The sequence below is a fragment of the Pristiophorus japonicus genome, chromosome 21, assembly GCF_044704955.1.
Source record: "Pristiophorus japonicus isolate sPriJap1 chromosome 21, sPriJap1.hap1, whole genome shotgun sequence".
Taxonomy (NCBI): Eukaryota; Metazoa; Chordata; class Chondrichthyes; family Pristiophoridae; genus Pristiophorus; species Pristiophorus japonicus.
The window spans coordinates 73,695,947-73,719,890 of record NC_091997.1 but is presented as its reverse complement, the minus strand read 5'-3'; the positions used below and the strand labels follow the sequence as shown (position 1 = coordinate 73,719,890).

The following is a 23,944-nucleotide window of genomic DNA, read 5'->3' as shown; positions in this document are numbered from 1 at the left end:
TGGTGTTCCTGTGCACCTGCTGCCCTTGTCCCTCTAGGTGGTAGAGGTTGTGGGTTTGGGAGTTTATGATCCACACTGGCCTCCTCTCATCCTATCTCATCGAACCCTATCCGCATATCCTATTTCGTCACTCTAACCATTCGATGGGTAAAGAAGTTGCTCCTGAATTCATTTTGGATTTATTAATGGTTCCCACATTCCAACAGTGACTACACGCCAAAAGTACTTAATTGGCGATAAAGCGCTTTGAGACGTCCGGTGGTTGTGAAAGGTGCTATATAAATGCAAGTCTTTCTTTTACCTTATATTTGTGGCCTCTAGTTTTAGATTTTCCCACAAGTGGAAACATCATCTCTACATCTATTCTATCAAATTCCTTCATAATTTTAAAAGACCTCTATTTGGTCAACCTTCAACCTTCTCTTTTCTAGAAAAAAGAGTCCCCAGACTGGTCAGTTTGCAATAGAGAAGTATTTGAAGAGTCTGAGAAGCGTGCTCTATGCACAAGAGTTATGGGTGTCTCACACTCTGCGGACTACTCCAAGTCACTGTCACCTGTTAGGTATGCTCTATTTGTTACCTTTTCTGGGTTCCAAAGCTCCTCGGAAAAGATTTATTCTGCTCATCAATGCCAAGTAATTACTTCCTTGGAATTATGATCAAGCGACAATAATGGATGCACATTTGTACTGTCTCAGAAAATTGGAGCTAAGTTGATGAATTGAGGGACTTAAAACGTGCCCATCGTGGATTATAATAAATGAGCTGCCAGGTTCTAATATCTCAACACCTGAGATGGATAGGCAAAGGATGCTGGAATCAATGGCTCATTTCTTGTAGCATGTCTGTACTTATAGGCCAGTTATATTACAGAGTAAAGAAAGACTTGCATTTGTATAGTGCCTCTCACGACCACCGGACGTCCCAAAGCACTTTACAGCCAATGTAGTACTCTTTTTTTTTTGAAGTGTAGTCATGGTTGTAAAGTAAGAAACACGGCAGCCTATTTGCGCACAGCAAGCTCCCACAAACAGCAATGTGATCACGACCAGATTATCTGCTTTAGTGATGTTGATTGAGGGATAAATATTGGCCAGGACACCGGGGATAACTCCCCTGTTCTTCTTTGAAATAGTGCCATGGGATCTTTTACGTCCACCTGAGAGAGTAGACGGGGCCTCGGTTTAATGGCTCATCGGAAAGACGGCACCTCCAACAGTGCAGCACTCCCTCAGCACTGCACTGGGAGTGTCAGCCTAGATTTATGTGCTCAAGTCCCTGGAGTGGGACTTGAACCCACAACCTTCTGACTCAGAGACGATGAGTCAATGCAAAGCAGTGTCGGCTGTTCATCGATGCAAACATTGCCCCCTGGCTCTGGAGGGTCAGTAACTCGAGGATACAGATTGAAGATAATTGGCAAAAGAACCAGGAGGGGAGGTGAGGATAAATCTTTTAACGCAGTGAGTTATAATGATGTGGAATGCTGTGCCCAAAAGGGTGGTGGAAGCAGATTCATTCGTAACTTTCAAAAAAGAATTGGATAAATACTTGAAACGGGGAAAGAGCAGGGGAGTGGGACTAATTGGATCGCTCTTTCAAAGAGTCGTCACAGACACGATGGGCCGAATGGCTTCCTCCTATGCTGGATCATTCTATAATTCAAACTGTCTAGTGTAGGTCAGAAGTAAAGTTATCCAAATCCAGTTTAGAGAAATCCAGTGGCGCGAGTTCACCTGCAAGAGGGACGCTTGCCCTGCTTCAGCTGCTCATTGGGCGCAGTATAAATTCAGGCCCAGGCTCAACTTTTGGTCGATATTGGGCCGACTGCTAGATATGGGGTGCCAACTCTGGTTGCATCTATTCCTGGAGATTTCATCAGATGGCCTCCTGCCTCCACCGTCCCGCCCCCATAGACCTCCGCCATTGGTCTATCCTTCGGCCAATTGGAAAGCAAACAGACTCGGTATTACCCAATTGGATTAATCTTGACATGTTAGTCAAACAGTCTTCTGTTCCCCCCACCCCCCCTCCACAAATCTCCAATATTTTTACAACTCATGAAAATGTTGAAAGAACATGAATAAAAAGCAAATTGTTTTAATAGCCCGCTGATTTTTCTCCAGGGTTTTGCCTGCAGCAATGTCCTGGGGATTAACCTTCAATTCCCGGACAATCCTGGAGAGTTGGAAACTCTGGTTGACATGCAGTTGTCACTTTCTGCCAAGTCCAAAGTTATACAGGGTGCAGTACAAGGGACAGGCGTGGGGTAGAATCAGAGTTTGAGATTGCTTTGACAGTGGTTTTGCTGATGAAAACTCATTGAACACCTTTGCAACTTGAACGATGAATTCTTAGATAAATCACTGAATAAGTAGATGAAACAGACTTTAAAAAGAAGTGAGATTTGATGACCTGTTTAGAGTTTACAAGCTTTCAGGCAGTCCACTGAAAATCCAGATTGTTCAAGTCAAAATAAACAACTTGTATTTATATAGCGCCTATAACGTAGTAAAATGTCCCAGGCGCTTCACAGCAGTGTTATGAGACAAAACAAAAAGTTGATACTGAACCACACAAGTAGAAATTAGGATAGGAAGCTTAGTCAAAGATGTAGGTTTTAAGAAGCGTCTTAAAAAGGAGGAGAGAGAAGTAGAGAGGTTTAGGCAGGGAGTTCCAGAGCTTGGGGCACAGGCAACAGAAGGCACAGCCACCAATGGTTGAGCAGTTATGATCAGAGATGCTCAAGAGGGCAGAATGTGAGAAGTGCGGTCATCTCGGGGGGCGGAGAGGGCTGAGGCTGAAGGAGATTGCAGAGATAGGGAGGGGCGAGGCCATGGAGGGGGTTTGCAAACGAGGATGAGAATTTTGAAATCGAGGCGTTGCTTAACCGGGAGCCAGTGTAGGTCAGCGAGACCTGGTGCGGGAGTGTATCAACCCCAAGCAGTGGCACTGCTAAATGGACCAGTTATCCCATGCTCAGCCACTTGCTACACATCGAATAAGCCTCACACGTCTTTCCTGCCTCCCAAATGCGCTTGGAAAGCAAGCGGAAACATGGATGTCAAGTTGCGCTGCTGGGCTTCCAGCAACGATGAGCACATTCCCAGAGATGAAGAGATTCTGCACACAGTCAGGTTCAAGACTGGAGCGAGACGGTTCTCTGACCTTTTCAATGCAATGTGAATTGGACCTTAGCAAAAATGTACATTGCACAGAGGATCATTAGATTCGGCATCTGTGTGCATTCAAACAACCCCAGAACTTGGAGCCATGATAAGTGTGTCAGTGCTGGTTCAGTGGAGAGTGAAAGGTCCTTGTTAGTGGGAATAGGCAGTCAGGGTTTTGTCAGGTTTGACGACCAATTCTGAAAACACAGATCTCGCCAGACGACCAGAGCAGTTGGACTCATGCTTGTCCGCGATCATCACCCTCTCCAGGCTGGCCAAATAATGCACTGCTGACTATGCATAGGCAGCCAGTACCAGACTACAGGGAATCAGTGTTCCTCCACTCAGTTAGAATGGCAACGTAAAAGATAATATCATAGCAACAAATGTGCAAATGAATCTTACCGTTGCTGAGGAACTCCAGTGCCGTACTGGGGAGATGATAACTCTCTTAACAGGGTAGATGCTGTCAGGATGATTCCCCTCATGGGGGAATTTAGAACGAGGGGGCATAGTTTCAGAATAAAGGGTTGCCCATTTAAGGTGGAGATGAGGAAGAATTTTTTCTCTCAGAGGGCTGTGAATCGTTGGAATTCTCTACCCCCAGAGAGCTGTGGAGGCTGGGTCATTGAATATATTCAAGATGGAGTTAGACAGATTTTTGAACTGTCGGGGAGTCAAGGGTTATGGGCAACGGGCAGGGAAGTGGTCAAGACCAGATGAACCATAATCTTATTGAATGGCGGAGCGGGCTCAAGGGGCCAAATGGCCTATTCCTGTTTCTCGTTCTGATGTTCCGAAAATACTAGGGGACCAAGGGGATAGTGAGAATGGGGAACTGAGGGAAATCCTTATTAGTCAGGAAATGGTGTTAGGGAAATTAGTCAGGAAATGGTGTTAGGCCGATAAATCCCCAGGGCCCGATAGTCTGCATCCCAGAGTACTTAAGAAAGTGGCCTTAGAAATAGTAGATGCATTGGTGGTCATTTTCCAACATTCCATGGACTCTGGATCAGTTCCTATGGACTGGAGGGTAGCTAATGTAATACCACTTTTTTAAAAAAGAGGGAGAGAGAAAACAGGGAATTATAGACCGGTTAGCCTGACATCGGTGGTGGGGCAAATGCTGGAATCAATTATTAAAGATGTAATAACAGCGCATTTGGAAAGCAGTGACAGGATCGGTCCAAGTCAGCATGGATTTATGAAAGGGAAATCATGCTTGACAAATCTTCTAGAATTTTTTGAAGATGTAACTAGCAGAGTGGATAAGGGAGAACCAGTGGATGTGGTGTATTTGGACTTTCAAAAGTCTTTGACAAGGTCCCACACAAGAGATTAGTGTGCAAAATTAAAGCACATGGTATTGGGGTAATGTACTGACGTGGATAGAGAACTGGTTGGCAGACAGGAAGCAAAGAGTGGGAATAAACGGGTCTTTTTCAGAATGGCAGGCAGTGACTAGTGGGATGCCGTAGGGTTCAGTGCTGGAACCCCAGCTATTTACAATATACATTCATGATTTAGACGAAGGAATTGAGTGTAATATCTCCAAGTTTGCAGATGACACTAAGCTGGATGATGGTGCGAGCTGCGAGGAGGACGCTAAGAGGCTGCAGGGGGACTTGGACAGGTTAGGTGAATATACTGCATTTGCCCAATGTGAATAAGTGTGAGGTTAATCATTTTGGTGCAAAAACACAAAGGCAGATTATCTGAATGGTGACAGATTAATAAAAGGGGAGGTGCAACGAGACCTGGGTGTCATGGTACATCAGTCATTGAAGGTAGGCATGCAGGTACAGCAGGCAGCAAAGAAAGCAAATGGCATGCTTGCCTTCATAGAGAGGGGATCTGAGTATAGGAGAAGGGAGGTCTTACTGCAGTTGAACAGGGCCTTGGTGAGACAACACCTTGAGTATTGTGTGCAGTTTTGGGTCTCCTAATCTGAGGATGGACATTCTTGCTATTGAGGGAGTGCAGCAAAGGTTCACCAGACTGATTCCCAGGATGGCAGGACTGACATATGAAGAAAGACCAGATCGACTAGGCTTATATTCACTGGAATTTGGAAGAATGAGAGAATCTCATAGATATATACAAAATTCTGACGGGATTGGACAGGTTAGATGCAGGAAGAATGTTCCCGATGTTGGGGAAGTCCAGAACCAGGGGTCACAGTCTAAGGATAATTGGTAAGCCATTTAGGACCGAGATGAGAAGAAATTTCTTCACTCAGAGTTGTGAACCTGTGGAATTCTCTACCACAGAGAGTTGTTGAGTGCAGTTCGATAGATATATTCAAAAGGGAGTTACATGTGGTCCTTACGGCTAAAGGGATCAAGGGTTATGGAGAGAAAGCAGGAATGGGGTACTGAAGTTGCATGATCAGCCATGATCTTATTGAATGGTGGCAACACACGCACATCAGGGGAATAGGAAAGTAATGCCTGGGCGACTTGGTCCCCCCTTTCCTCTAATTTTGGCGCGCTGAGGCTGATTGCTGTGCCCCATACCCCCGACAAAACTACCAATTTCTCCTCTCCTGAAAGTGCCAGAGCTACAGTCACCTCCCTTCGACTGCTCGCCCAAGTCACTGGCTCATCCAAGTCAGGCGGATGACGTGACGGGGAGGGGGAGGGGGGCTTTGAACTCAGTTTGACTCTCCCAGACATGCACGCACACGCAGTGTTCACGAGCCCAGAGACACTGAAGCCGATTGCACAGCTCCCAAAGCTGTTGCCTCGACCAGCATGAGCGACTCGTGAGAAATGACTATCCCTCACCCCCCCACATGATGCTGCACAGCTTTCCCTTCCATCGGTCTGTAAGCGTGACCCCGAGCTTCCGGTCGCCCGTCACTTTAATTCTCCGCTCCACTCCCACTCTGACCTCTGTCCTCGGTCTCCTACACTGTTCTAACGAAGCTCGACGCAAGCTCGAGGAACAGCACCTCATCTTTACAGCCTCTGGACTCAACATTGAGTTCAACAATTTTAGACCGTAACCTCTGCCCCCTATTTGTTGTTTTTTTTTCTTTCCTACAGTAGCTGTTAATTTTTCCATTTACACCCTATCTAGACTCATCTTTTGTTTCTTAACTTGTCCCATTACCATCTCCATTTGCCTCTCTAATCTCTCCTGCCTTCCACCCTATCACAGACCTTCCCTTTTGTTCTTTCCTCCCCTCCACCTTTCCCTGCCCCTACACTGGTTTAAAAACCTGTTACATCTCTAACTTTTTCCAGTTCTGACAAAGGGTCATCGACCCGAAATGTTAACTCTATTTGTTATATATGTGGACTTGTATTTACTCTGTGCAGCCACCAGAGGGCTCATTCCCCGAAGTTCAAAGGGATCCCATAATCCCTTGGGAGCACAGGTATTTAAGGAGGCTTCACAGGTTGGAGGCGCTCTGGAGACCTGCAATAAAAGACTACGGTCACACTTTACTTTGAGCTCACAGTGTTCAGTCTAACTCTTTCTCCATACACAAACACTATTTCTCTCTCTACAGATGCTGCCCGACCTGCTCAGTGTTTCCAGCATTCTCTGTTTTTACTGCCCTTCCATTCATTTACCAGCGATGCTTTCCTTCCCAACTGTGTTCAGGGGGTGCCTGTATTGCGGCTCGCTGGAATGAAAAGGCTGAACGAAAAAGGAATAACTTTGCTCAGGGTCTGAAAGCTTGATATTCAGCAGCTGAGCTCTCTGCCCTGCGAACGAGGCTGCAGGTCTATAAGCAATCCGTCTCACTGACTGCCTAATTGATCGGTCCTCAGATACTGATTGGGACATTATAAACTCAAACGGATATGAAACATTGATAGCCAAAGGAACATTTATAAAAGCTCACAGTGCATCATTACAGGCTGGACTGCTAACTTGGGTCCGTGATAAATATATGCAGATGCTACTTTACTTGGTGTAGGGGAAGAAAATGAGCTGAAATTCATTTCTATGCAAATGAAGCAAACTGGCAACATTCCTTACTGCCAAGATTAAACCTATCGGAATCAAGTGAACTTTATAGCAAATCCTATTTCAATTAAAACGCTGCAATTAGTCGAACACCCAGTCAAAGGATATGGATGAATATTCATTCATTCATTAATGTTTTTCCCAGCTTTCAATTGGGATCAGAGAGTCATTAAAATGTTGGAAGAGATTAAAAAGGAGGGGGGGGGAAAAAAACAAGTTGTCGCGGCTAGTCCAAATGAAAATATATGCAATGGTATAAACATACTCAGAGTGCTCAGGCAGGGGGTTAAATGGGAGTTCGCATTTTATGCCCTTTTACGCAGAAATGTACATCGCTGCCAGAGTGCTTTTCAGAGGTTTTTTATTAATTCCTGGGATGTGGGCGTCACCAAGGCCGGCATTTATTGCCCATCCCCAATTGGTGGTGAGCCGCCGCCTTGAACCGCTGCAGTCCGTGTGGTGAAGGTGCTCCCACAGTGCAGTTAGGGAGGGAGTTCCAGGATTTTGACCCAGCGACAATGAAGGAATGGTCGTTATACTTCCATGGTGTGTCATTTGGAGTGGAACGTGGAGGTGATGGTGTTCCTATGCACCTGCTTTCTAGGTGGTAGAGGTCGTGGGTTTGGGAGATGCTGTCGAAGAAGCCTTGGCGAGTTTCTGCAGTGCATCTTGTAGATGGTACACACTGCAGCCACGGTGCGCTGGTGGTGGAGGGAGTGACTGTTTAATGTGGTGGATGGGGTGCCAATCAAGCGGGCTGTTTTGTCCTGGATGGTGTCGAGCTTCTTGTGTTGTTGATGCGATATAAGCAAATGCACAACTCATAAAATAAAGACTTAAAGACTTTCATTTATAAAGTGCCTTTCACGACCACCGGATGTCTCAAAGTGCTTTACAGCCAATGAAGTACTTTTGGAGTGCAGTCACTGTTGTAATGTGGGAAACGCGGCAGCCAATTTGCGCACAGCAAACTCCTGCAAACAGTGCTGTGATAATGACCTGATCATCTGTTTTAGTGATGTTGATTGATATTGGATAAATATTGGCCAGGATACTGGGGAAAACTCCCCTGCTCTTCTTTGAAGTAGTGGCATGTGATCTTTTACACCCACCCGAGGGGGAAAAAGGGGGCCTCGGTTTAACGTCTCATCCAAAAGACGTCACCTCCGACAGTGCAGTGCTCCCTCAGCACTGCACTGGGAGTGTCAGCCGAGAATTTTGTGCTCAAGTCCCTGAACCCACAACCTTCTGACTCAGAGGCGAGAGTGCTGCCCACTGAGCCACGGCTGATGAGCAATATGGTAAGCACCTGCATGGATGCTGATTCAAGTAGCTAAATAGCCACTTAACCGGTATAACTAGCTCTTGCTTGGTCTATCAGCAGTGGAGCATGCAACCTCCCTGAACAATGGAAAAGTGAGACTTCTTTTGCACAAAAAGCTGCTGAGGGTGGGGTTCAGCTGAAAATGTCAAAACGGAGATCAATAGATTTGTGTGAGGCAAGGGAACAGAGGCAGGTAGATGGAAGTCGAGATACAGATCAGCCATAACCTCTGCCCCAATTTCATTTTCTGTTTCTTTTCTCGATTTCCCGCATTGATGACTCTGCCATCTCCATTTACACCCTACCTAGACTCATCTTTTGCTTCTTAACTTGTCCCATTACAATCTCCTTTTGCCCCGCACCATCATCCCTTTAGTCTCTTAATCTCTCCTGCCTTCCACCCCATCACAGACCCTTCCCTTTTGTTCTTTCCTGCCCTCCCCCCTTTCCCTGGCCCTGCACTTGCTTAAAAACCTGTTGCACCCCTAACTTTTTCCAGTTTTGACGAAGGGACATCAACCTGAAATGTTAGCATCTATGCCTCGCTCCACAGATGCTGACTGACCTGCTGAGCATTTTCTGTTTTTATTTCATCCAGAATCCGCAGTATTTTGCTTTTGTACAGACCAGCCATGATCCACTTGAATGGAACAGGTTTGATTGGCTGAATGGCCTCCTCCTGTTCCTAGGAATGTAGAGTCTTCCCGCTGTAATGTATTTGGGTTCTTTGCTTAAGAATTCATAGCAGCACATTGCTATTAAGAACTAGTTGGTTTATAGCAAAAGGTTTAACAATCACACGACATTTTATCAGTTCATCCACCAGGCTCACAGCCACCTGCCCCATCGTGGATCCCCCGAACCCAACTGGCTGGGGTTTTATTGAGTCTGGTGAACATCACGTGACTGGCTCAGCCATTCCCAACTCAACAGCTTTACAAACCTGTGAACATACTCACCAGTGCATACAGTACACTCACCAGTGTGCTGCACAGGAAGAGCAAAGTGCTCGCTCTATGGAACCGAGGAGTAAGGCAACAATACACAAAGAGACTTAAGTCAGCTTGGGCAGCCATAGACAGATTAACATGGGGGTTGGGGGGTCATGTAGTGGGAGACACTGGAGGGCTATCGGGAAGGCGGCGTCAAGACTTGAAGAAAAGTGTCAAGAAATTATACCTAGCATGGAAAAAAAAAAAAATGAATTTAAAATTCTCACCCTGGTGTTCAAATCCCTCCGTGGCCTCGCCCCTCCGTAATCTCTGTGGTTCCTTCAGCCCTACAACCCTCCAAGAATCCTGCGCTCCTCCAATTCTAGCCTCAGGCGATTCCCCAATTTCCATCGCTCTGCATTGGTGGTCGTGCCTTCAGCTGCCTTGGTCCTAAGCTTGGGAACGCCCCTCTGTAATTCCCTCTGCCTCTCGCTTCCTTTAAGACGCTCCTTAAAAAGCTACCTCTTCGACCAAACTTTTGGTCATCTGTCTTAATATCTTTTTATGTGGCTCATAAGAACATAAGAAGCAGGAGCAGGAGTCGGCCATTGGGCCCCTCGAGCCTGCTCCGTCATTCAATAAGATCATGGTTGATTTGATCTTGGGCTCAGCTCCACTTCATTGCCCGCTCCGCATAACCCTTTATTCCCTTATTGCTCAACAATCTTTCTATCTCCACCTTAACTATATTCAATGACCCAGCCTCCACAGCTCTCTGGGATAGAGAATTCGAAAGAGTCACAACCCTCAGAAGAAATTCCTCCTCAACTCCGCTTTAAATGGATGCCCCTTATTCTGAAACTATGCTCCCTAGTTCTAGATTCCCCCACGAGGGGAAACGTCCTCTCTGCATCTACCCTGTCGAGCCCCCTCAGTATCTGGTATGTTTCAATATCATCTCTCATTCTTCTAAACTCCAATGAGTATAGGCCCAACTTGCTTGGTGTCAAATGTCTGATAACGCTCCTTGGTGCATTTTACTACGCTATATCAACGTAAGTTGTTGTCCAGCATATATGGAGGCTGCCATATATGTAGATCACTGGTGACAATCGAAGTGAAGTATCAGGCAGGTTTGCTCGAGGTACCTTGTTAGACTGAACCAAAATCAATCCAGTAACCCGTCACAAATACAGCATAGAAAGAGATTATGAACCATCACCACCAAATCCAATTAAAAAAAAGGAACCTAGAATAATGCAACACAAAGTTGTGGAAACGGACTATAATGAATCAGAGATGTTGCTAATTACAATGCACTTAGTCATCTGCAAAACATGCTCACAAACCTTTTGCAAACCCAATACTTTGCAATACAGATAAACAAAATGCGAGGCCATAAAACTGAACTGCTGTCTAAAATACACAACACAAAGTATTTAATGGCTATTTATCTTCTCTCTACAGAAAAAGACTGCCTTCCACATCAAAGGCATTGAGTGTAAACAGGTGGAGGGGCTCTCCAGGTCTAACCTCTCACCTGTCTCGGTGACGCCTTCTCGGAAGGTCATTGGCTGGGGAGCTGTCGGTGATGTGTAAAGGAGGAGAAGAATGTGCTTCAGGTTTGTGTAATCAGAATCATTTACCTTCTCTGTGCAAACGTGTGTCAGCAAGCATAAAGCAGTGCTGTGCCACAAATCGTGCCATTAACGGTCAGCTTAGCAACACTTTTGCTTCTGCCCCCCTTCTATTTCCCTCTGTCTCACTGCATAGGTTCCCATCCCCCTGCCATATTAGTTTAACTCCTCCCCAACAGCACTAGCAAACACTCTCCCGAGGACATTGGTTCCGATCCTGCCCAGGTGCAGACCGCCGGTTTGTACTGGTCCCACTTCCCCCAGAACCGGTTCCAATGTCCCAGGAATTTGAAACCCTCCCTTCTGCACCATTTCTCAAGCCACGTATTCATCTGAGCTATCCTGCGATTCCTACTCTGATTAGCACGTGGCACTGGTAGCAATCCTGAGATTACTACTTTTGAGGTCCTACTTTTTAATTTAACTCCTAGCTCCCTAAATTCGTCTCGTAAGACCTCATCCCGTTTTTTACCTATATCGTTGGTACCTATATGCATCACGACAACTGGCTGTTCACCCTCCCTTTTCAGAATGTCCTGCACCTGCTCCGAGACATCAGGGAGGCAACATACCATCCTGGAGTCTCGGTTGCGGCCACAGAAATCTAAACGGGCTTATCATACACTTGCTCTTCTTGCTGCGTAGATGCCTGAAGCCCAGAACCGGCGAGGCCGACTGTCAGCAAAGCACCTCAGCACTGCACCCAGCTCCACTCCATGTGTCAGTTGTGACTCAGTGGGCAGCGCACTCGTCCCAGAGTCAGGAGGTCATGGATTCAAATCCCATTCCAGCACATAAATCTGGGCTGACACTCCCAGTGCGGTACTGAGGGAGTGCCGCACTGTCAGAGGTGCCGTCTTTCGGATGAGATGTTAAACCGAGGCCCCGTCTGCTCACTCAGGTGGATGCAAAAGATTCCACAGCACTATTTCGAGGATGAGCAGGGGAGTTATCCCCAGTGTCCTGGGACCAATATTTATCCCTCAATCAACATAACAAAAACAGATTATCTGGTCATTATCACATTGCTGTTTGTGGGAGCTTGCTGTGCGCAAATTGGCTGCAGCGTTTCCCATATTACAACAGTGACTACACGCCAAAAAGTACTTCATTGGCTGTAAAGCGCTTTGAGACATGAAAGGCCAGCATCAACCCAGAGACACACTGGTTTGAGTGCCGTGGGATCTTATGCGCTCACCTGAGAGAGCAGACGGGGCCTCGGTTTAATGTCTCATCCGAAAGACGGCACCTCCGACAGTGCAGCACTCCACTGGAGTGTCAGCCTAGATTTTTGTGCTCAAGTGTCTGGAGTGGGGCTTGAACCCACAACATTCTAACCCAGAGGCAAGAGTGCGAACTGAGCCACGGCTGACATACCGAGGAGGAGGAGGAGGAGAAGGAGGAGGGGGAGGGGGGGGGGCAGCGGGAGAAAATTAAGACTTTTAATGAAAAAGAAAAGGCCATCCCGGTTCCACCAGCTCTCTCCGGCGAAGGGACAGGAAAGGGTAGACGTTGGAAAACTGAAAACAATGAATATGAGTAAATAATTGATGTACAACATCAGATTTTCGACAATAACTCAATGCTCTTCGGTCACATGAAAGCTACATCAAAAAACCTCTGCCAACTCGAGGCAAGGAGCCAGCGTTCATGGTCAATCTCTGTCAGAAACCACAGACCAGCCCACCTTACAAGCAGGTCCGAGGGACAGGCTCAAATACCCACAAAGCCCGCGTCTGAATTTGAGCCACGGTTTGCAACGAAGCCTAGATTTATGTGCTCAAGTCTCTGGAGTGGGACTTGAACCCACAACCTTCCGACACAGGCGAGAGTGCTACCCACCGAGTCACGGGAGGTCATGGGATGAAACCTCCAGGAATATGTCCATCCAGAGTTAGCAACCATTAGTTGGTAACATTTTTTTAAAAATATATTAGCGATATTGGCCCTGAAATTCCGGTTTGGCCTTCCCACGGCCATTTGAGAGAAAAAATACGCACCTACTTTAAGCTGCTGCCCACGTTCGACTTTCCGATGCTGAGGCCTCTCCTGCCTGCCAGTCGCAACGCGTGCACATCGACGCGTCAACAGGCCTCGAGCTGGAGTCACATGGCTCTGGGCAGCCAATCAGGTAAGGTATCATAGTAATAAGAGTTCCGGAGGGTCCTAAACTCCGATTACTATGATTGTGATAGAGCCCGAAACACCCAAAACACAGCCCCAAACACCCAGAAAATGGAAAATAATTACACTACATTCATTTAAATTAAAGTTATTAATGTCTTTAAAAAAAATAATTTCCTGATTTTTTAAAAACGTTTTTAAATAAACTTACCGTTGTGGGGAGGGTTTTTAATAATAAAATATGCTTTAATAACTTTATTTTTCGATGTTTGTGTGTTTTTTTTAAAACACTTGCGCCTGTGAACTACGAGCCTATCTTTCTAGTTCAGAGGTTGACTGACTCACCAGGCTTTCTCCCTTCAGAATTCACCTGCTTTTTCAAGCGCAAGATTTTTGAAGACATTTGTAAGCGTAACTATCGGAGATTTACACTTACAAGTGTCCTCGCTCCTGATCTGGCTACCATCTGTCAAGCCAGAAACATAACAGATCGGAAATGTCGGTTTCCAGTGCATGCACATTGCGCACTGGGGAGCCGGGGTGGTCGGAATTTCAGGGCCAATATCCTTGCGATACTGATATGGGACAGCTTTCAGCCAGTCAGGCCTCGTGGACTTTGATAAAGTGCAAATTCCCCACCGACACCTGGGAGTCCCTGGCCAAAGACTGCCCTAAGTGGAGAAAGTGCATCCGGGAGGGCGCTGAGCACCTCGAGTCTCATCCCCGAGAGCGTGCAGAAATCAAGCGCAGGCAGCAGAAGGAGCGTGCGGCAAACCAGTCCCACCCACCCTTTCCTTCAACGGCTATCTGTCCCACCTGTGACAGGGACTGTGGGTCTCGTATTGGACTGTGCAGCCACCTAATAACTCATGTTAAGAGTAGAAGCAAGTCTTCCTCGATTACAAGGGACTGCCTATGATGACTTGAATAAGTACTTGAAGGGGAGAAAATTAAAAATTGCAGGGAGAAAGATCAGGGGAATGGGACTAATTGGATTGCTTTTTCAAAGAGCCGGCACAAGCATGAATTGTCTCTTTCTGTGCTGCAAGAATCCATGATTCCAAGAGCCAAACGAGTTCTGTTCAATCTCCACTCGGATCCTGACCAGTGCCGATGACAACTTTAACCTGAACTTCCTCGTTCAGAGGCTGACTGACTCATCAGGCTTTCTCCCTTCAGAATTTGTACATTCGCAGTTGTATTATTAGATCAAGCGAGTTCCCAGTCGGCCAACAATTCAGAGCTCAAAGCAGTCGTTAAGTTGATACTAAATTGGAAATTTGCAGGCAGATTCTGCTTAGTAAGAGAAATGGAAAATTCTCAAGTTAATATAGGTACGCTCTTGCGTTTGAGGTACGGGGAGCTCAACTCTGCCTCTGATTGGTGTTAAATCGCGCCAGGATTTATCCACGTCAGCCACATGTAATGTGTCAGCTGCGGCTCAGGGGGCAGCAACCTCGCCTCTGAGTCAGACGGTTGTGGGTTCAAGTCCCACTCCAGGGGCTTGAGCACAAAAATCTAGGCTGAAGCTCCAGTGCAGTGCTGAGGGAATGCCGCACTGTCGGAGGTGCCGTCTTTCGGATGAGACGTTAAACCGAGGCTCCGTCTGCCCTCTTAGGTGGACGTAAAAGATGGTGCGGCACTATTTCGACGAAGAGCAGGGGAGCTCTCCCCGGTGTCCTGGCCAATATTTATCCCTCAATCCACATTACCGAAAACAGAATGTTCCGGTCATTATCACTTTGCTGTTTGTGGGACATCATTGTGCTTCTGACATTACAGCAGTGACTACACTTCAAAAAGGAACTCACAGGCAGTAAAGCACTTTGGGACGTCCTGAGAACACAAAAGGCGCTATAGAAATGCAAGTCTTTCAGTAAGAGTTCCATTTCACATAAAGCAGAAATGGAGTAATTCTTTAACGGAGTCCGGGCCCCCAAAATAGTTGAGAACAGGAGGTTATAATCGACTGTCATTAACTCCTCACAAGTTTCTAACCTTTCCCATACTTCTCCCCACCTCCCCTCACAAGATGGGGATACATTTGGGGTTGGGTTTGGTCACAGGTTCCAACCCCCTCCCATACCTTGCCCAAGTCGTCATTCTCTTCCTCGGAGCCTAAACCGAGTGTATTTCCAGGATCGTTCTGACTGTCCCCAACTATCCGCACGCACATGTGCCTTTCAGCAGGAGATACTGTCCATTGGTCAGGAGCAGGACTTATTCTCCCCGTTAATGTTGACGGGGCCTCGGTTTACCGTCTCATCCGAAAGACGGCACCTCCGACAGTGCGGTGCTCCCCCAGCACTGCAACTGGGAGCATCAGCCTAGCTTTATGTGCTCAAGTCCCTGGAGTGGGACTCGAACCCACAACCTTCAGTCTCAGGCGTGAGTGCTACCCACTGAGCCATGGGAGGTCATGTGATGAACCCTCCAGGAATATGCCTGTTCAGAGTTGTCAACCACCAGTTGGTAAAGTTTAAAAAAAAAATTCCATTAGCGATACATGATGCCATAAATTATTTATAAACGAAAAATGAAAAAAACCTGTATAAATCAACAGAAATGTGGGCGGGGGAGGGGGGGGGGAATAAGGTCAAGGTTAATTATAATGGCACTGATGCAAAAACTGGTTTGGAGGAGTTACTGAGGACTGATGCAAGGGGGGGTTGAATTAATATGCGCTGTGCATTGCAAGTTAATGATAATTCCGTTTATTAAACAGAGGGACTGATGGTGACATTAGGCCCATCAGCACCAGGGAGCAGAATTAATATGCACAGCTCATTATGACGGAGGTCACTGGCAGGCAAAGAAAATGGACGGAATTGTGGAACATGATCCTTAAAATACCAATTATAGATCCCAGAAATCCATGTAATAAGGAAGGAATTTGACTTATTCAAATCACTGCAAAAACAGTGGCCCTAATTATAGCCGTAACCTAAATATGACCTTTCCATTGCATCTTGGATGGAGACATGGAAATATTAATTTCCCCGTGTTCATCTCCGATCCCTCACTGCGATCATATCAAAAGCCCAGAGTTATTTTTTGATCTTAAAATTTGAAGGAGACGCACAATAAATGGACTCTCACTGTTTAAATATGAAACTAAATGATGTCCCCGATGACCAGGAGCGACCTCATCGGTCACATTTAAATAGAAACGTGATTGGGGGGGCGTCAAAGGCTTAACTAGGAAAAACGATACAAAGCCCCCGGGAAGGGCAAGACTGCATCAGGTTATGCAGATGGGAGAAGCAACGCATGTCTGTGGGTTGAGGGAGTTGGTTCGATCTTGCTGGCGGGGGCATGGGTGGTGGCAAGAGGGTAGAATTAGAGGAGCGCAGACATCTCGAGGTGGGGGCGGGGGGGAGGTTGTGGGGCTGGAGGAGATTACAGAGATAGGGAGAGAGCGAGGCTGTGGAGGGATTTGAAGACAAAGCATGAGAATTTTGAAATCGAGGCTTTGCTTAACCGGGTGCCAATGTAGGTCAGCGAGCACAGGTGGTGATGGGTGAGCAGGACTCGATGCGAGTTAGGACACGGGGCAGCCGAGTTTTGGATCACCTCTAGTTTACGTAGGGTAGAATGTGGTGGGGGGGGGGGGCAGCCAGGAGTGCGTTGGAATAATCAAGTCTAGAGGCAACAAGGGCATGGATGAAGATGTCGGATTGTCGTAAAAGCTCATCTGGTTCGCCAATGCCCTTTAGGGAAGGAAATCTGCCGTCCTTACCCGGTCTGGGCTATGTGAGACTCCAGACCCACAGCAATGTGGTTGATTCTTAAGTGCCTTCTGAAGTGGCAACTTGCATTCTCAAGCCCACGTTTCAAGAATGAACAAAAACAGACTCAAGCACACATATGTAATTGAACATATAATATACAGTATATTTACCACAGAGTACAATAGTGCTGGAACCTTGTGACATCACACACCCTCAGCATCCCATACCATGCTGTCTGATTCAGAATGAGTCCTAAGGCAGCGTTTGAACTCACAATCTGATGCACTGGCAGAAGATTGAAGAAGTTGTTGATACACTAAAACCAAGGTTCCTTCTGACTATTCAGGTGAAAATTGAAGGTCTTTCACTCAGGGGACTATTGGAGAAAAAAAAAAGTGCAGATAATTCTCCTTGGGCTAGATTTGCATCGTTGTCCAGATCGCCCAAAAATGGGCGATATTTCCGGCGTTAGTGCTAATATTTTTTTCGCGATGGCCGGAATATCGCCCATTTTAAACCCGCTAGTTTCCATTTTTTTAAAATTGGGCATGAGCCATAGCGATGTGAAATGGGCGATAGCAATTTATTCCATCGTGCAAGGCCGGCGTCCATAGCAACGGCCGTTCGGCGCAGGCGGGGATTCCATTATAAACGGTCTTCTGGGCGGTGCACGCGTGAGGGCGTCAGAATTTAAAAAAAATATGGGTGAGCGGTTCAGCTAATTCTCGGCGTCAACTGTATGACAAAAGTTATGCTAGCGATAAATAAGCGATAATTGGGTGCTAGTTTCCATTTTTGATCAAATATGGGCGTTAAACTCAATCTCAGTGGTTAAATGGGTGGTAAGTGGGTGATCCCAATGGAAAATCTAGCCCCAGGAGACCCGGCCTAAATTGCTCCAATAACGAAGTAACCTTTTGTGTGAGGTGCTTAGAAAAAAATGTCAGTGTAATAAGGCACTATATAAATGATGACTCCTTAGAATTCTATTTAAAATAACATAGTGCTGACTCCACCATGCTCAATGTATCTGCCAGAGAATGGTGAAAAGTTTCATTTTTAAATTTATTCATTCACGGGATGTGGGCGTCGCTGGCAAGGCCGGCATTTATTGCCCATCCCTAATTGCCCCTTGAGAATTGCCTTCTTGAACCGCTGCAATCCGTGTGTGCTGACTTTGTCGGAGCGGTTCGGTACAACGGAGTGTCTCGCTGGGCCATTTCAGAGGGCAGTTAAGAGTCAGCCACATTGCTGTGGGTTTGGAGTCACATAGGCCAGACCGGGTAAGGACGGCAGATTTCCTTCCCTAAAAAAAAAGGACATTAGTGAACCAGTTGGGTTTTTCCCCTGACAACCTGGTAGTTTCATGGTCATACTAGCTTTTTTCCCTTTTAAATTCCAGATTTATTTAATTAACTGAATTTAAATTGCTGCTGTTGTGAAATTTGAACTCACGTCTCGTGAATTATTAGTCCAGGCCTCCAGATTACTAGTTCAGCAACATAACCACTATGCTACCATACCCCTACAAATAATTAGCGGTGAGTGTAAAACAGTAATTCAATCTCAGGGTTCTGTGAACACAGATCTCTATAAACTCCCATCCCCAAACTCTAAGCGTGGTTCCCATCGTGTATGGCATTACCAAACCTGCTCGATTGAATTACTGCCTTGTAACTGTCTGTCCTCCATCTATTGTTATATTGCAAACGCGCAAGTGAACTATCATTTTTTTTTTGAAACTGGTTTGAATTGTTTCTCCGTCAGAGACAAGCGATCAGCTGAATACAGAACACCTGAAATTAAGTGGTTAGGATCCAAAGACCGAGGGGAAAAGCAAATGTATTAAAAGAAATCTGATCGTTCCCCATCAAACTGATGGTCTGCTATACAAAACCAAGTCTTTTTTTTTTTAAAACCAGTGGAGCACAAAGCCATACAGACCAACCTAGTGCCAACTTGGCTCACTTGCTGGCGTTTGCAGCTCGGAATCAGAAGGTTGCGGATTCCAATCCCACCTCAGGGTTTGGGTTCATCGTCCAGTGCTTCAAGGACACCCTCAAATCCTCCTTGATAAAGTGCAACATCACCACCGACACCTGGGAGTCCCTGGCCAAAGAACCCCCTAAGTGGAGGAAGAGCATCCGGGAGGGCGCTGAGCACCTCGAGTCTCGTCGCCGAGAGCATGCAGAAATCAAGCGCAGGCAATGGAAAGAGCGTGTGGCAAACCAGTCCCACCCATCCTTTCCTTCAACGACTATCTGTCCCACCTGTGACAGAGATTGTAATTCCCGTATTGGACTGTACAGTCACCTGAGAACTCACTTTTGGAGTGGAAGCAAGTCTTCCTAGATTTCGAGGGACTGCCTATGATGATGATGATGATGGAGGCAGTGCCACAGGTGCCAGCTTTTAAATTAGTGTTTTTTTAAATTCGTTCATGGGATATGGGCGTCGCTGGCAAGGTCAGCATTTTTTTTTTAAATTCGTTGCCAATCTTTCCAATTCTTTGTCAGATCACAAACGCCAGAGGTCACCTTGCACACATCAAGGATCACCCTGCGCCAATGCTCTTAGCCAAAAGGCCTAGAGCCCAAGCACCGTTCCTGGAAGTACTGCAATACCAGGTTCGTGCCATGGAGGTGGATGGGTCAGGCCCCCCACACACCTCCTATTTCCAAAAAGCATAGGAGAATCACCTTCCTGATCCAGGGAGAACCACGTTGGGGTCATGGTTACTCCTTGGTCAGGTCAGTTACGCATGATCTTAGCCAAAAGGCCGAGAAGCGATTTATTGCCCATCCCCAATTGCCCCTTGAGAAGGTGGTGGTGAGCCGCATTCTTCAACAGCTGCAGTCCGTGTGGTGAAGGTGCTCCCACAGTGCTGTTAGGGAGGGAGTTCCAGGATTTTGACCCAGCGATGATGAAGGAACGGCCGATATATTTCCAAGTCAGGATGGTGTGTGACTTATAGAAACATAGAAAATAGGTGCAGGAGTAGGCCATTCGGCCCTTCGAGCCTGCACCGCCATTCAATAAGATCATGGCTGATCATTCCCTCAGTACCTCTTTCCTGCTTTCTCTCCATACCCCTTGATCTCTTTAGCCGTAAGGGCCATATCTAACTCCCTCTTGAATATATCCAACGAACTGGCATCAACAACTCTCTGCAGCAGGGAATTCCACAGGTTAACAACTCACTGAGTGAAGAAGTTTCTCCTCATCTCAGTCCTAAATGGCCTACCCCTTATCCTAAGACTATGTCCCCTTGTTCTGGACTTCCCCAACATCGGGAACATTCTTCCCACATCTAACCTGTCCAGACCCATCAGAATCTTATACGTTTCTATGAGATCCCCTCTCATCCTTCTAAACTCTAGTGAATAAAGGCCCAGTTGATCCAATCTCTCCTCATACGTCAGTCCAGCCATCCCGGGAATCAGCCTGGTGAACCTTTGCTACACTCCCTCAATAGCAAGAACATCCTTCCTCAGATTAGGTGACCAAAACTGAACACAATATTCCAGGTGAGGCCTCACCAAGGCCCTGTAAAACTGCAGTAGGACCTCCCTGCTCCTATACTCAAATCCCCTAGCTATGAAGGCCAACATATCATTTGCCTTCTTCACCGCCTGCTGTACCTGCCTGCCAATTTTCAATGACTGGTGAACCATGACACCCAGGTCTCGTTGCACATCCCCTTTTCCTAATCTGCTGTCATTCAGATAATATTCTGCCTTCATGTTTTTGCCCCCAAAGTGGATAACCTCACATTTATCCACATTATTCTGCATCTACCATGCATTTGCAGACTCACCTAACCTGTCCAAGTCACCCTGCAGCCTCTTAGCGTCCTCCTCATAGCTCACACCGGCACCCAGTTTAGTGTCATCTGAAAACTTGGAGATATTACATTCAATTCCTTCATCTAAATCGTTAATGTATATTGTAAATAGCTGGGGTCCCAGCACTGAGCCCTGCGGCACTCCACTAGTCACTGCCTGCCATTCTGAAAAGGACCCGTTTATCCCAACTCTCTGCTTCCTGGCTGCCAACCAGTTCTCTACCCACGTCAGTACATTACCCCCAGTACCATGTGCTTTGATTTTGCACACCAATCTCTTGTGCGGGGCCTTGTCAAATGCCTTTTGAAAGTCCAAATACACCACATCCACAGATTCTCCCTTGTCCACTCTGCTAGTTACATCCTCAAAAACTTCCAGAAGATTCGTCAAGCATGATTTCCCTTTTATAAATCCATGCTGACTTGGACCGATCCTGCCACTGCTTTCCAAATGCGTTGCTATTTCATCCTTAATGATTGATTCCCACATTTTCCCCACTACTGATGTCAGGCTAACCGCTCTATAATTACCCGTTTTCTCTCTCCCTCCTTTTTTAAAAAGTGGTGGATTCACAATGCTGAGAATGACGTGAATAGCATGTTTAGCGAGTTGGTCTTACTGCAGATTAAAGGTACACAGCCAGTTAGGGGATGGGTGACCAACAGGAAGAGCAGTGCAAGGAAGGTAGTGCAGGGGTCCCTTGTGATCATCCCCCTGCAAAACAGATACACCACTTTGGGTATTGTTGATGGGGATGACTCATCAGGGGAGAGCAGCAGCCAAGTTCATGGCACCGTGGGTGGCTCTGCTGCACAGGAGGGCAGGAAAAAGAGTGGGAGAGCTTATAGTGATAGGGGATTCAATTGTAAGAGGACTAGATAGGCGTTTCTGCAGCCGCAACCGAGACTCCAGGATGGTACATTGCCTCCCTGGTGCAAGGGTCAACGATGTCTCGGAGCGGGTGCAGGACATTCTGAAAATGGAGGGTGAACAGCCAGTTGTCATGGTGAATATAGGTACCAACGATATTGGTTAAAAAAAAATGGGATGAGGTCCTACAATTCGAATTTAGGGAGCTAGGAGCTAAATTTAAAAAGTAGGACCTCAAAAGTAGTAATCTCAGGATTGCTACCAGTGCCACGTGCTAGTCAGAGTAGGAATCGCAGGATAACTCAGATGAATACGTGGCTTGAGGAGTGGTTCACAAGGGAGGGATTCAAATTCCTGGAACATTGGAACCGGTTCTGGGGGAGGTGGGACCAGTATAAACCAGACAGTCTGCACCTGGGCAAGACCAGAATCAATGTCCTATGGGGAGTGTTTGCTAGTGCTGTTGGGGAGGAGTCAAACTAACATGGCAGGGGAATGGGAACCTATGCAGGGAGACAGCAGGAAATAAAATGAAGGCAGAAGCAAAAGATAGAAAGAAGAATAGTAAAAGTGGAGGGCAGAGAAACCCAAGGAAAAAAACAAAAAGGGCCACTTTACAGTAAAATTCTAAAGAGGCAAAGTGTGTTAAAAAGACAAGCCTGAAGGGTCTGTGCCTCAATGAGAGAAGTATTCAGAATAAGGTGGACGAAATAACTGTGCAGATAGCAGTTAACGGATATGATGTAATTGGCATCACGGAGACATGGCACCAGGGTGACCAAGGCTGGGAACTCAACATCCAGGGGTATTCAACATTTAGGAAGGATAGACAGAAAGGAAAAGGAGGTGAGGTGGCATTGCTGGTTAAAGAGGAAATCAATGCAATAGTAAGGAGGGACATTAGCCTGGATGATGTGGAATTGGTATGGGTGGAGCTGCAGAGTACCAAGGGGCAGAAAACGCTAGTGGGAATTGTGTACAGACCACCAAATAGTAGTAGTGACGTTGGGGACAGCATCAAACAAGAAATAAGGAACGTGTGCAATAAACGTACAGCAGTTATCATGGGCGACTTTAATCTACATATTGATGGGGCTAACCAAACTGGTAGCAATGCAGTGGAGGAGAATATGGAGGTGGTGGCGTTCCCATGCGCCTGCTGCCCTTGTCCTTCTAGGTGGTAGAGGTCGCGGGTTTGGGAGATGCTGCTGAAGATGTCTTGGCGAGTTGCTGCAGTGCATCTTGTAGATGGTGCACACTGCAGCCACGGTGCGCCGGTGGTGGAGGGAGTGAATGTTGAAGGTGGTGGATGGGGTGCCAATCAAGCGGGTTGCTTTGTCCTGGATGGTGTCGAGCTTTGAATGTTGTTGGAGCTGCACTCATCCAGGCAAGTGGGGAGTATTCCATCGCGCTGCTGACTTGTGCCTTGTAGATGGTAGAAGGCTTTGGGGAGTCAGGAGGTGAGACACTCACCGCAGAATACCCAGCCTCTGACCTGCTCTTGTTGCCACAGTATTTATGTGGCTGGTCCAGTTAAGTACCTGGCCAATGATGACCCCCAGGATGTTGATGGTGGGGACTCGGCGATGATAATGCCATTGAATGTCAAGGGCCGCTGTTAAACCAAGGCCCCATTTCCAAGCTGTAGTGATAATTTTTAAAAATTTATATCGTATGGCACCGTATGTCCCACTCGTTGATTTGAGCACAAGATTTAGGGAGCAGCTATATCGCCACCACCACCAACACCCCCGTTTGTGTCAACTGTGGCTCAGTGGGCCGCACTCTCAGCTCTCAGTTGGAAGGGTTTGGATTCAAACCCCATTTCAGAGCAACAAAAATCTAGGAGGTGCTGCCTTGTGGAAAAAACTGAGGCCCCGTCTGCCCACTCAGGTGGATGTAAAAGATCCCACGGCACTATTTCAAAGAAGGGAAAGGGAGTCATCTTCAGTGTCCTTGATATTGATCTCTCAATCAACATTTAAAAAAAAAATCTGCTCATTATTTCATTACTGTTTACGGGAGCTTGCTGCCGCATTACAACAGTGACTACACTTCAAATGTACTTCATTGGCTGTAAAGCGCTTGGGGATGCCCTGAGCTGGAGAAAGGCGCTATATATAAATGCATTTCTTTCCTTCTACCCAGGAAGAGTCGGCGCCTTCAGAAGAGGGCAGGCGATAATCGAGAAACACGTTCCTCGGTTGCATTCGTAAGGACAGGAGCTTTCGATCAACAGTCACCGGTTTGCACAACGTTACGTCAAACGGCCAACAACAGAATGAAGGAAGAGTGAACTGCCGTGCTCTGCGCAGCAAGCTTGGAATTCA

At 46.7% G+C, this 23,944-nt stretch overlaps 1 protein-coding gene and 1 pseudogene across 50 annotated transcripts in view; both read right to left on the bottom strand.

The window, feature by feature from the left end:
- Positions 1–23,944, bottom strand: part of LOC139233716 (CUGBP Elav-like family member 4) — an 831,346-nt gene that overhangs the window by 768,617 nt on the left and 38,785 nt on the right. The window lies entirely within an intron of this gene.
- On the bottom strand, positions 19,490–19,690 carry LOC139234206 (U2 spliceosomal RNA; annotated as a pseudogene).